Genomic DNA, 12615 nt, shown 5'->3' with positions numbered 1-12615 from the left:
TTCGCTGCATCCACCAAACGTCTCTTGTGTCAGGCCCTACACTACTTCCTTGGTCTGGCTCACAAGTTAGGCATCATGATCAACCTCAAGTCCCACCTGACTCTGGTTCACATCATAGACTTAATCGGGGCATGGTTGGATTCGATTCAATCAAAGATTTTTCTCACTCCGGAAAGGATAGAAAATCTCAGACTCTATGTATCAGCGCTCTTGGATCACTCTGTGGTCACATCAGCCGATGTTCTCAGGGCCCTGAGTTTGATGGCAGCCTCAGTCTCCATCCTCCCTCTTGCACGTCTTCACATGAGAGTCCTTCAGTGGAATCTAGCAGTTCAATAGTTCTGGCTAGGCCTACCGATGAGTTTCCACATCCGAATCAACCGGACATGCAGAACATCACTCCAGTGGTGGCTTCAATCAGCGGACATTTTTGCAGGGCGCAGCTTTCTAGCCCCTCCGGCTCAAGCCACGGTGACCACGGACACCTCCCAGCTCGGGTGGGGGGGCACTTCCTGGGAGGAACGGTCCAAGGCACGTGGTCCCTTCCAGAGACCAAGCTGCACACCAATGTCCTGGAGATGAGGGCAGTGCTTTTAGCATTGAGAGCCTTCCACTCTGTCCTACCTCTGGGGACGGTAGCCATTCAATCGGACAACATGTCTGTAGTCTGGTATATAAACAAACAGGGAGGGACCCGATCCCTACCCCTACCCCCTTTGTCTTGAGGCCATGAGGGTTTGGGAGTGGGCCATATCCACCAGCCGGTTTCTCATAGCAATGTATATCCCAGGATGCTCCAACATTCTAGCGGACAGTCTCAGCAGGGCAATCCTTCTGCCTTATGCATGGTCTCTGAAACAATCTGTGGCGGAGAAAATCTTCCTTGTTTGGGGTCAACCTTGCTGCGATCTCTTCGCACCTCCTTCCAACACGAAGTGCAGTAACTTCTTCGCTCTGATCCCCCCTCCGGGGGATGTCCCGATGGACGATCTATTCCATGTTTGGCCTCCCGGGCTACTGTATGCTTATCCGCCATTAATTCTTATTCCGAAGTTCCTTCAGAGAGCTTGCCAGCTGCAGTGCAAAGTCATTCTCATAGCTCCCCTTCTGGCCTCGCCAAGTGTGGGTTCCCTTCCTATGGTCTCACCTGTTGGCTCCTCCATGGACTCTAGATCCATGTCCGGATCTAATTTCTAACCCGTCGGGCATGCCCCTGCCCAACCTGGACAGTCTCAAGCTGACGGCGTGGCTGCTCCAGTTCCCATGATCATCAGGACTCCCGGACTTTCGTCCCCTGTTAAGAACATTCTGGTAGCGTCTCTTAAAGCCTCCACTAGGAAACTCTACAATAGCAAGTGGAGATGTTTTTGCATTTGGGCCTCTCAACGCAATCGGAACCTGTTTACAGTCCCCGTTCCAGTCATGCTGGATTTTTTGGCCGATCTTTTTCTATCAGGCGCAAGTGCTCCCACCATCAAGGTTCAACTGGCTGCCATCTCTAATTTTCATGTAGGTGAAAATAAGGTTGCTCTGGCTTCTGCCAAATTGTGTAAAGCTTTCCTGAAGGGCACTTTTTTTTTATTGCGACCACCAGTTAAAGAAACAGTGCCCCCCTGGGATCTGACTTTTAGTCCTTCAAGCTTTGACCTCTCCCCCTTTTGAGCCAGCCCGTTCAGTTCAGATGAAGTTTTTGTCGTGGAAGACAGCATTCTTGGTTGCCATCACTTCAGCTAAAAGAGTTTCAGAGTTGCAGGCCTTGTCCTCCTTGCCCCCCTATTTGGTTTTCCACAAGGATAGGGTTTCACTGTATACGAACCCTTCTTTTCTTCCCAATCTATAAATTTGCCAGTCTTCTTCCCAAATTTCCAAAATAGAGGTGAATATAAGCTTCATTTATTGGATGCCCATAGACAGCTTCGTTTTTACCTCCATAGGACTAAACCCTTCCGGAAGTCGGATCAATTGTTTGTCTATTTTTCAAAACCATTTTTGGGCAAAGCTGTTTCGAAAGTGTCCTTAGCAAAGTGGATCACTCTTTGTATTGCACAAGTTTATAAGGACAAAGGTTTATCTCCTCCTGGTGTATTGAAGGCTCATTCCACTAGGGCAATGGCCACTTCTGCAGCTTTCTGGTCAAGAGTTCGGTTAGACGATATCTGTGCGACAGCGACTTGGGCCAATTAGCACACATTCATCTCTCATTATAAATTAGATCTTATTTCTAGAGGGAGAGCATCCTTTGGCTCTGTGGTGCTCAGAAATATCCTTCCATAAGGGCCTCCCAGGAATACTAGTAGCTGGGTCTGTCCCATATGCCTAGAAAGAATGAAGTTAACTACTTCAGATAAAGAAGTTATGTACTTACCATAATGTTCCATCTGAGTAGTTAGACTTCATTCTTCTGCACCTTCCCTCCCTCCATCCCCCTCACGCTTCAGGTTTTTCCTGTTTAGGATTGTGGTTATGTTGCCATTTAGTGACAGCAAACTCGATCTGGGGCTAGATAGGAGGAAGTGATGTAATATAGGTAGGGGAGGAGCTTGGAGCTCGGAGCTGATGCTTGAAAAGTTTTGCCGGCTCTGATCCGAATCGGATCCGAATACCCATATGTGCAGAAGAATGAAGTCCAACTACTCAGATGGAACGTTATGGTAAGTACATAACTTCTTTTTTCCTTGTGTTTTCTTTACCTTGATTTAAGTAGTTCTGTGTGTGGTCTTTAGCTGTGCTGCAGTGCCATTATCCACTAAACCTGACTTTTTAAATATGGCTAAATGAAAAGTCAGATGAGTACAATACTTTTTCTTCTCTTTAATAAAGTATATATTCAGTCTCTAACTTTCTGTCCAAAATTACCTTGCACTTTCTGTAGTTATATGCTGAGTCAAGTGGTAAATACTCTCACTTGGAAAGTTTTATCTTTACGTATCATTTACATGTCATTGAACTGATTGCATCGGTCATCATGGTTTTACACAGCCTGTAATGATTGGTATGAAGAGGGAAGTAATAATTTCCATTATTAAGTTATTTGTTTAAAGCTTATTTCCTGTTTTTAGTCGCACTAATCTATACTGTGCATTTTTCAGTTTAAAAAGTCTTTTATTAGTTAGAAGTCTGTGTGTGGATGGGGGGTGAAAGTGCTACGCTGCAAGAAACTCTTCAAGCGATTTCTGTTTTACAGAGCGGTTAGATTCTTCAGAGAAACCCTGCCTTAAATAATCTTGGCTTCTGCAGTTTATCTCACTAGCTGTTATAGCTCTCCTGAGGTCCTCCATTCCCTTGACTGACAAGTGTTAGGGTTGAGGAAAGCTTGGCTAGTCATGCCTCTTTTGTGTTACTAATTGAGAAGGATTTGTAACAAACCGAGAAGCATCATACATGCATTTTGTGCTGATGACAGTTGCTACATTTTCTGTGATGTCATTTATCATCCCTGCCCATAAACAAGCATTCTTTGAAAAGAAAAAGTTATGTACACATGCATTGTTACGACTGATGGTTAGATGTACAAGAGCATCTACCATGCAACACAACAGAGTAAGTGATAGAAAACTGAACTCTTAACAGATGTGCCACTCTATGGTGCAATGGTCAGTCCCACATGTATGCCTGTACACACTCTCAATCACATTACCCCATGCCCCTCTACTCAATACCCATGGTATAAGCAAATGTTGCTGAAACTGTTGTAATTAAGACAGGAAGCCATTTGACTGACATTAACTGCTTTATGCTTCCTCCAAACAGACATTTTCAGTTCCATCTGCCTAAATATTTAATTGCTTCTGATAAAGGGCAGGAAAACACTTTGATGGTCTTATCACACACTCTCTCTCTTGCTGTTTTTCTTCCCCTTGAAATAATAAGCTTGTTAAAGAAACTTGTAGAGTATGCAGGAACTGAAATATGGCCATTGGATTGTTCAGTGTATGGTATAGTGTGTGTTATGAAGCAGAGTTCAGCTGATTTTTAACATTGCTCACATGATTTTACAGCAGTTACTGGGTTTATCTTACCCTTGGAATGAACTTTCTGTACTCCTGTATGCTTATTTATTAGTGGATATGTTGAGGTGGAAACCTGAAAAAGATTCATTCATCTATTTTTGAGTGTAAACAGATGAATGTCCACACAGAATTAACATGCAAACATTTTCCTGCATTAAAATCATTTTATACATTTGTTTATTGGTTCATAGGTAGGTACTAGGCTATCGGCCCTAGGGCCTATACAAGCCTAGCCATAACGATTCCCTGGCTATTACTTCCCACAAATATTTACTTTCCTGGACCCCTGTCTAGCAGGGCTACTGATGTGATCCCCGGGGTGAATTTCCTATCTCGCATCCAATTGTCTAGGTTCCTCTTGAAGAGGGCCACCGAGGCGCTCTGCCTGACATGTATGGACAGCCTGTTGCAGATTATGGGGAGTCTCTGGGTCAGGAACCTATCCCTCCAGCATGTTTTATTCATCGTGATGACAAGGTTAAGATCCCTGGAGCGTGTGGCTCAGAGGGATTGGGATTTCTTTAAGTGTAGCATGTCCAACAACTCTGGGTTTGACATGGCCTTATGTTAGGCAGAGATCGTCTCTGAGTAGGCGATATGTGACAGAGTATAGCTGGAGTATACAGCTCGGCAAGCTCCTGCCTAGTGCCCTGCAGAGTTCTACAGCAGCAGAGAGACTTTGGAGTGATTAAGTATCATTTTTCTGCATTTTCGTGCTGCCTTTAGCTAATTCCACCTAAAAACTCCGATTTTCTAGAGTTTCTGTGATTTAAAAAGCTTGTTTCAGCTACATATTGTACTTATTTTACTGCCTGCACTTTAACAAAGTCGTTTTTGTGTTTAAATTACCTGTTTAACTGTTGTAGGCTACACAGTCAAGTGTGATAGCCATTTCTGTGGATTTAAAGTGTTGTTTTGATTATATCTGCTTTATTTTCTGAAAGAACAAAAAAAACAAAAATCAACAAAAATACTTATTTTCCTGCCTTTCTAAGCTGGTATAGTCCAGTTTTCAGGTTAGTGCTGAATTCAGGGCTGTGTTACAAGTTTTGTGTTTGCCCATACCTTACTTGGATAGAAGGAAGTTTCTCTGCTCACTGTGAGAGAGGGAGCTTTGAGCAGCCTATCTGTCCCTGGAGGAGTGGTTTCAGCCCCAAAATAAGTAGTTTATTGTCCATTTTGGGCTAATTTCTATCTCTTTCATTTCTCTGCTATAAAACCCACATTTGCACAGTTTTGAGCGCCGGGCAGTGCCTGTTAGCTAGGGTATAACTATTCCGGGCTCCACAAAGTCTATTCTTCAATTTTTCCCTTGGAACTAGACAAACTTTCAACTTAAGCACTCAAACCATTCACTTCTCATCCCGGCACTTGCTCAAAATTCATATCAAGCACTAATAAACCTTAGCACTAGATCCCCCCTATACTGTAGAGAAGGGCAAGGCTCTCTAGTCGACCTTACCAGCCATTCAGTAAAATAGTTCACTGTACCTATCCAGGCATGTCCAAAGGCAGTTAAGAGGTGTACTCTCCGGTCCAACTGGTGAATCTGGGCATTTTGAGGCAATGTTAAAATTGCTTCATGTACACAGACAGCCCTCTCCTCCTTCCACCAAACACTTAATACATGTGAGAGATGCAATTATACAACCAAACTGGAGGCTAAGCTCTCAAAACCCAAGACTGGACCAGGCAGTCAAGAGGAGAAGGGAATTACTTGCATCACACCACCAGTCTCACATAGTCCTATGAAACAAGCACCGGCAAAAAACACACATAAATGCCGGGGCAAAGTATTTGTCTGCCTGGGAAGACATGATCGACAAACCACGATGCTTTGCCAGAAATGGTATGCACCTGTCACCCCTGGGATTCAGGTTACTGCCTAAAGTTCTTGCCACCCCTGTAGTGCCTTTTTTAGGCAAGGTTCAAAGGATAAAACCACCACCGTAACAGATACAAGCATGCACAATCTGAAGGTAATGCTACTCAATGCTAGAAGTCTAAACCTCAAAATGCACTCTCTTGAGGCACTCCTAAAAATGGAGAACATCGATATCTGTGCAGTGACTGAGACCTGGTTCAAGGCTCCAGAGAGCACCCCTGCAATACCAGGCTACAATTCTTATCACACTTTTCGGCCACAAAACCAAGACCGAAACACTAAAGGTGGAGGAATGTCCATATTCACCAAGGATATTCACACCTCCAGGCTAGTTGCCCAGCACAGTGCATCTGAAATTCTCCAGGTGCAACTAACACTAGGTAAGACTGCAATCCAAATTGTAACTTGCTACAGATCCCCCACCATACCCCAAGATTCTCACTACACCTTCCTAAACATACAGGAAAATATTAAGATACAACCAAACACCCTAATACTGGGTGATTTCAACTACCCTGCCATTAACTGGGAAAACTACAAGGGTACCAACTCCTTTTCCCAACAGTTCTTGGAATTCATAAATTCCAACGCCCTGGATCAACTAATCAATTGTCCCACCAGGGGCTCCAATATCCTAGACTTGGTCATTACCAACATGGGAGATAGATGCTCCACACCTGTGGTCACCCCCTCATTGGTCAGGTCTGACCATAAGCAAATCACCCTTGACATCCACATCCCACCCCCAACCCCCAGTAAGGAAATCTCCTTAAAAAACTTCTCCAAAGCCAACTTCATGCTACTTAAGTCAGAAGTGACAAACTTCACAACACCCATTCAGACGGGATCTGGAAGTTCGACTGCAGAATCCTACACTAAGGCACTGTACGAGCACATCCACTCGTGCATGAATCGTGCCATCCCAAGTAGACCCAAGATGCTCTTCTCCAAAAAAAGGAAGCCTATCTGGTGGTCCCCCGCTATAAACAAACTATACAACAGAAGGAAGAAACTGTTTCAGAAAAGAGGAAAATCCCAGGATGCAAAAAACTCCCTCACCAGCCTCGGTAAGAAGTTGAGATCCCTCATAAAATCCTCAAAAGCTAGTTACGAAAATAAAATTGCCAAAGATTCCAAAGACAACCACAAGGCATTCTATAGTTATGTCAAGAATCTAAATGGCAATACTCAGATCTGCTCTGAGCTACAACAGAATGGCATTAAATATACTGATCCCAAGGATATTGCCAATATCCTGGCAGATCGATTTAGTGCCAACTTCACTCCCCTCTCACCCCCTAAAGGGCCCATCTCAATACCAAAAGATTGCCAAATTCTGATAATCACAGCCACACAGGTAGAAACTGCACTCTCCAAAGCCAAGAATACAGCATCCATGGGACCAGATGACATCCCAGGCTGTGTACTACATGAACTACAAAATGAACTGGCACCCCACCTAAGTGTCATGTTTAATCATAGCCTCACTTCAGGCTTCATGCCCACTGAGTGGCGCACAGCTACAGTTATCCTGCTCCACAAGGGAGGATCCGCCTTGGATCCCAGGAACTACCGTCCCATCAGTCTGACAAGCCTGATCTGCAAGGGCATGGAACGCATTATCATGGAACTTATAAACAAAGACATTGGCAACCTTCAGACACTGGACCCCACCCAGTTTGGGTTTGTGAAGGGCCGATCTTGTCTCCTGAATCTGATTGACTCCTTCGAATCTGTCTCCAGAGCTGTGGACGAGGGTAAGGTGGTCCACACAGCCTGTCTGGACCTCGCCAAGGCCTTCAACACCATCCCCCACTCTGGAATCATAGATTCTTACTAAGCTGGGAATAAATCCCTACGTCACTCGATGGGTTGCCAACTGGATTACTGACGAACCCAGACTGTAAAAGTAGCCGACTCCAAATCCAGCTCCAGACCAGTGACAAGTGGAGTACCTCCGGGTTCAGTCCTGGGACGACTCTTGTTTGGCATCTACTTCTCTGAAGTACAGGCCAACACTAAGGGACTCTGGCTAACAAAGTTTGCAGATGACTGCAAACTGGGAGCCATTATTGAATCCCCAAATGATGTGGATATTCTACAAAAGGGCCTTACAGAAACAGATGCCTGGTGCCAGAGCCATGGGCTCAAGCTTAATGCCAAGAAATGTATAGTTATCCCCTTTGGAAAAAAACATGTACCCATGAACTACCACATAGGTGGCAGGACACTAAACATCAAAAGTGTGAGAGACTTGGGGACACAAGTGGACAGTGGTCTCACTTTCGATAACCACATCGCCACAACAGTCAGGAAATCCTTCTACATGGCACAACTCATCACGAAGGGCTTTTCTTCCAGAAAAAAGGAGGTCATTGTCCCACTACTCATCCCTCATTAGACCCATTATAGAGTATAATGCCCCGTTTGGTATGTACCTCACAAGATATCTGCAACAGCTGGAAAGGCCACAAATACCTCAATAAAAGAATCACAGGCCCAAAGCAGATGCCATATGCTGACCATCTAAAAAAAACTCCAGCTATACTCTGTGGCATATTGTCTACTCAGAGGCGATCTCTGCTTAACATACAAGGCCATGTCAAACCCTGAGCTGTTGGACATGCTTCACTTAAAGAAATCCCAATCCCTCAGAGCCACACGCTCCAGGGATCTAAACCTTATCACAATGAACAAAACATGCTGGAGGGCTAGGTTCTTGACCCAGGGACTCCCCATACTCTGGAATAGACTGCCCATACATGTCAAGCAGAGCGCCTCATTGGCCCTCTTCAAAAGGAACCTTGATGATTGGATGGGAGATAGGAAATTCATCCCGGGGATCATGTCAGTCACCCTGCTAGGCAGGGGCCCAGAGAAGTAAATATTGTGGGAAAAAATTTCCAGGGAATTGTTATGGCTAGGCTTGCATAGGCCTTGGCGCCGATAGCCTAGTACCAACCTATGAACCTATACACGAAAACATGCTCGGAGGCTCTAAATAAAAATCTGCAAAAGCAACAGAGACCTCCACAGACATTCAAACAACCTCCACCCCCAACACAAACCATGAAACGCATACTTCACAAAACCAGTGTGCCATGCAATCACAGCCCTTAAGGCAAATTAACATACCCAACACTCTAGTAATAGGTGACTCTATAGTCAGGCACTCTGATGTCCCACTTACTAGGCTGAACAAGGAGAAAGGTTACTGTTAACTGCCTGCCGGGTACCAGGATCCGCCACATAACACAAGCACTCAGGTCACTCCAGCACAAGTACAAATATGACTCTGTCATTGTCCATGTTGGTGTGAATGACCTGAGCCCTACCTCCCTGGACTACATGAAAAGAGACATGGAGGAGCTCTCTGATCACGTAGCCCAGGCCAGTATGACGCTCACCCTGAGTAGCATCCTGCCCTCACCAAGAATGATACCATGGTATAAAGAAAAAATTATCAATTTCAACAATTGGCTAAGCTTCTGGTGTCATTCAAAGGGGATCCAGCGTCTGTCAGCCTGGGAGGACATGCTCGACAAGCCACGTTGCTTTGCTAGAGACTGCTTGCACCTGTCACCTTTAGTCTTTCGAATACTGGCCAAGGCTCTCGCCACCCGCATAGGGCCTTTTTTAGTCAAGGCTCAAAAGACAAACCCACTACCGTAAATAGCGCAAGTAACAAAAAACTGAGGGTAATGCTACTCAATGCCAGAAGTCTAAACCTCAAAATGCACGCACTCGAGGCACTCCTCAGTATGGACAAAATCGATATATGTGCAGTAACAGAAACCTGGTTTAAGGCTCCAGAGAGCACCCCAGCACTACCAGGCTACAACTCATACCATACATTTTGGCCACAAAACCCAGACCGAAATACAAAAGGTGGGGAAGTATCCATATTCATCAAGGATACCCACACCTGCAGGTTAGTGGCACAGCATGATGCTTCAGAGATCATCCACATGCAACTAACAATGGACAAAACTGCTATTCAAATTATAGCTTGCTACAGATCACCCACCATGTCCCAGGACCCCCACACTGCATTCCTGGAAACACTGCGAAACATAAAGGTCCTACCAAACACCCTGATATTGGGTGATTTCAATTACCCAAACATTAACTGGGAGAACTACTCTAGTACAAACTCCCTTGCCCAACATTTCCTAGAATTTTATAAACTCCAATGCCCTGGATCAACTGGTCAACACCCCCACCAGAGGTGACAACATGTTGGACCTGGTCATCACCAGCATGAGCGACCGGTGTTCCACCATCTGACCATAAACTAATCACTCTGGATATCCACATTCTGCCATCACCCCTGGTCAAAGACACCACCGTGAAAAACTTTTCAAAAGCAAACTTCACGTTAATTAAGACCGAGGTGGGAAGTTTCAAAGCCCCCATGCTAAAGGATAATGCTGTCCAAGCTGCAAGATCCTTTACTAATGCACTCAACGGGCACCTACAAGAATGCATGGATCATGCTATCCCAAACAAAACCAAGACTCACTCCTGCAAGAAAAGGAAGCCAGTCTGGTGGACCCCTGCCATAAACAAGCTATACAATAGAAGGAGGAAACTAGTACAGAAAAGAGTAAAATCCCAAGAAGGGAAGACATCCCTGATTAGTATCAGCAAGAAACTACATTCCCTCATAAAATCATCCAAGGCTAGCTTCGAAAGAAAAACTGCCATGGACTCCAAGGATCACTACAAGGCATTCTTTAGCTATGTCAAGAATCTAAGTGGCAATTCTCAGATCTGCTCGGAGGTAGTGCAGAATGGCACAAAATACACTGAACCGACCGATATAGCCAATATCCTGGTTGACCGGTTCAGTGCAAACTTCACCCCCCTTTCACCCACAAAAGGGCCCATAACTATACCAGAAGCATGTAGTGCCCCCTGAAATCAGACACACAGGTTAAAACAGCCCTCTCCAAAGCCAAAAACACAGCATCAGTGGGACCTGACTGTGTCCCAGGCTGCGTCCTACAGAAGCTCAAAGATGAACTAACCCCTCACCTAAACACACTGTTTAAACTTGGCCTCTCCACAGGCTATGTGCCCACAGAGTGGAGCACAGCAACAGTTATTCCGCTCCACAAAGGTGGAGCCACAACAGACCCTGGGAACTATCGCCCTATACGCCTGACTAGCTTGGTCTGCAAAGCTATGGAGCACATCATCATGGATCTCATTAACAGAGACATTGGGAATCTCCAAACACTGGACTATTACCCAGTTTGGCTTTAAGGGCAGATCATGCCTCCTAAACCTGGTGGACTTCTTTGAGACGGTTACCAAAGCTATATACGAGGGAAAGGTGGTCCACACAGCCTACCTAGACCTCTCAAAGGCCTTTGACACCATTCCCCACTTAGGTATTATAGGCGAGCTCACCAGCCTGAACATAAACCCTTACGTCACCAGATGGGTTGCCAACTGACTCACGGACAGAACCCACATGGTAAGAGTTGCGGGAGCTAGGTCTGACTCTATTAACTGGTTACAAGTGGCGTTCCCCAGGGCTCAGTCCTAGGACCCCTCCTGTTCGGCATATACTAATCAGAGGTACAGGCAAGCACAGGAGGACTATGGCTGACCAAGTTCGCATAAGACTGCAAACTAGGTGCTATAATTGACTCTCCGGCTGACACAGACATCCTCCAAAAGGGTCTCACTGAGACAGATACCTGGTGTCAAAACCATGGCCTCAAGCTAAATGCCAAAAAGTGCGTAGTCATCCCCTTTGGAAAAAACAAAGTACCCACAAACTATCACATAGGTGGTAGCCCCCTAAATACGGAAGATGTAATAAAGGATCTAGGAACCCAAGTAGATAGGTAACCTCTTTGATAATCACATTGCCAAAGTGGTTAGAAAATCCTTCTATGTGGCCCGCCTAATCACAAAAGGGTTTGCATCCAGATCGAAAGAGGTTATTCGGCCCCTCTATGCATCACTCATCAGACCCATCATAGAGTACAATGCCCCATTTGGGATGTACCTTACAAGACACCTGCAACAACTGGAAAGACCACAGAAGTACCTCACCAAGAGGATCACTGGCCTCAAGCAGATGCCCTATGCAGCTCAACTGAAGAAACTCCAGCTGTACTCAGTTGCATACCGCCTACTCAGAGGTGATCTCTGCCTGACATACAAGGCCATGTCCAACCCAGAATTGATGGACATGCTCCACCTAAAGAAAACCATATTCCCTCGAGCCACATGCTCCAGGGATCTAAACCTCACCACAACAATAAATAGGACGTGCTGGAGAGGAGATTCCTGTCCAAGAGACTTCCCATGTTCTAGAACAAGATTCCAATCTGCACTAGGCAGAGCTCCTCACTAACCCTCTTCAAGAGAAACCTTGATGAGTGGATGGGAAATAGAAAGTTTACCCCAGGGATCACTTCAGTGGCTCTGCTGAACAGAGGCACAGGCAACTAATCTAAGGGGGTGGCGAAAGCCAACACATTCCAGCTAGGCTTATAAATGCCTTTGGGCAGATAGCTTAGTACCTACCTATGAACCTATGGAGTTTCTTTAGTCGGTCAGCTTAAGGCATTTGCTTTAGGCCTGTGATTCTTTTTGTGACTTATTTCTGTGGTCTTTCTAGTTATTGCAGATGTCTTGTGAGGTACATACCAAACGGCATTGTATTCTATAATGGGTCTAATGAGGGATGAGTACAGAGGG

The sequence above is a fragment of the Protopterus annectens genome, chromosome 16.part0 (genome assembly GCF_019279795.1).
Source record: "Protopterus annectens isolate FY-2018-M chromosome 16.part0, PAN1.0, whole genome shotgun sequence".
NCBI classification, from domain to species: Eukaryota; Metazoa; Chordata; order Ceratodontiformes; family Protopteridae; genus Protopterus; species Protopterus annectens.
Note: the sequence above shows the minus strand (reverse complement) of the source record.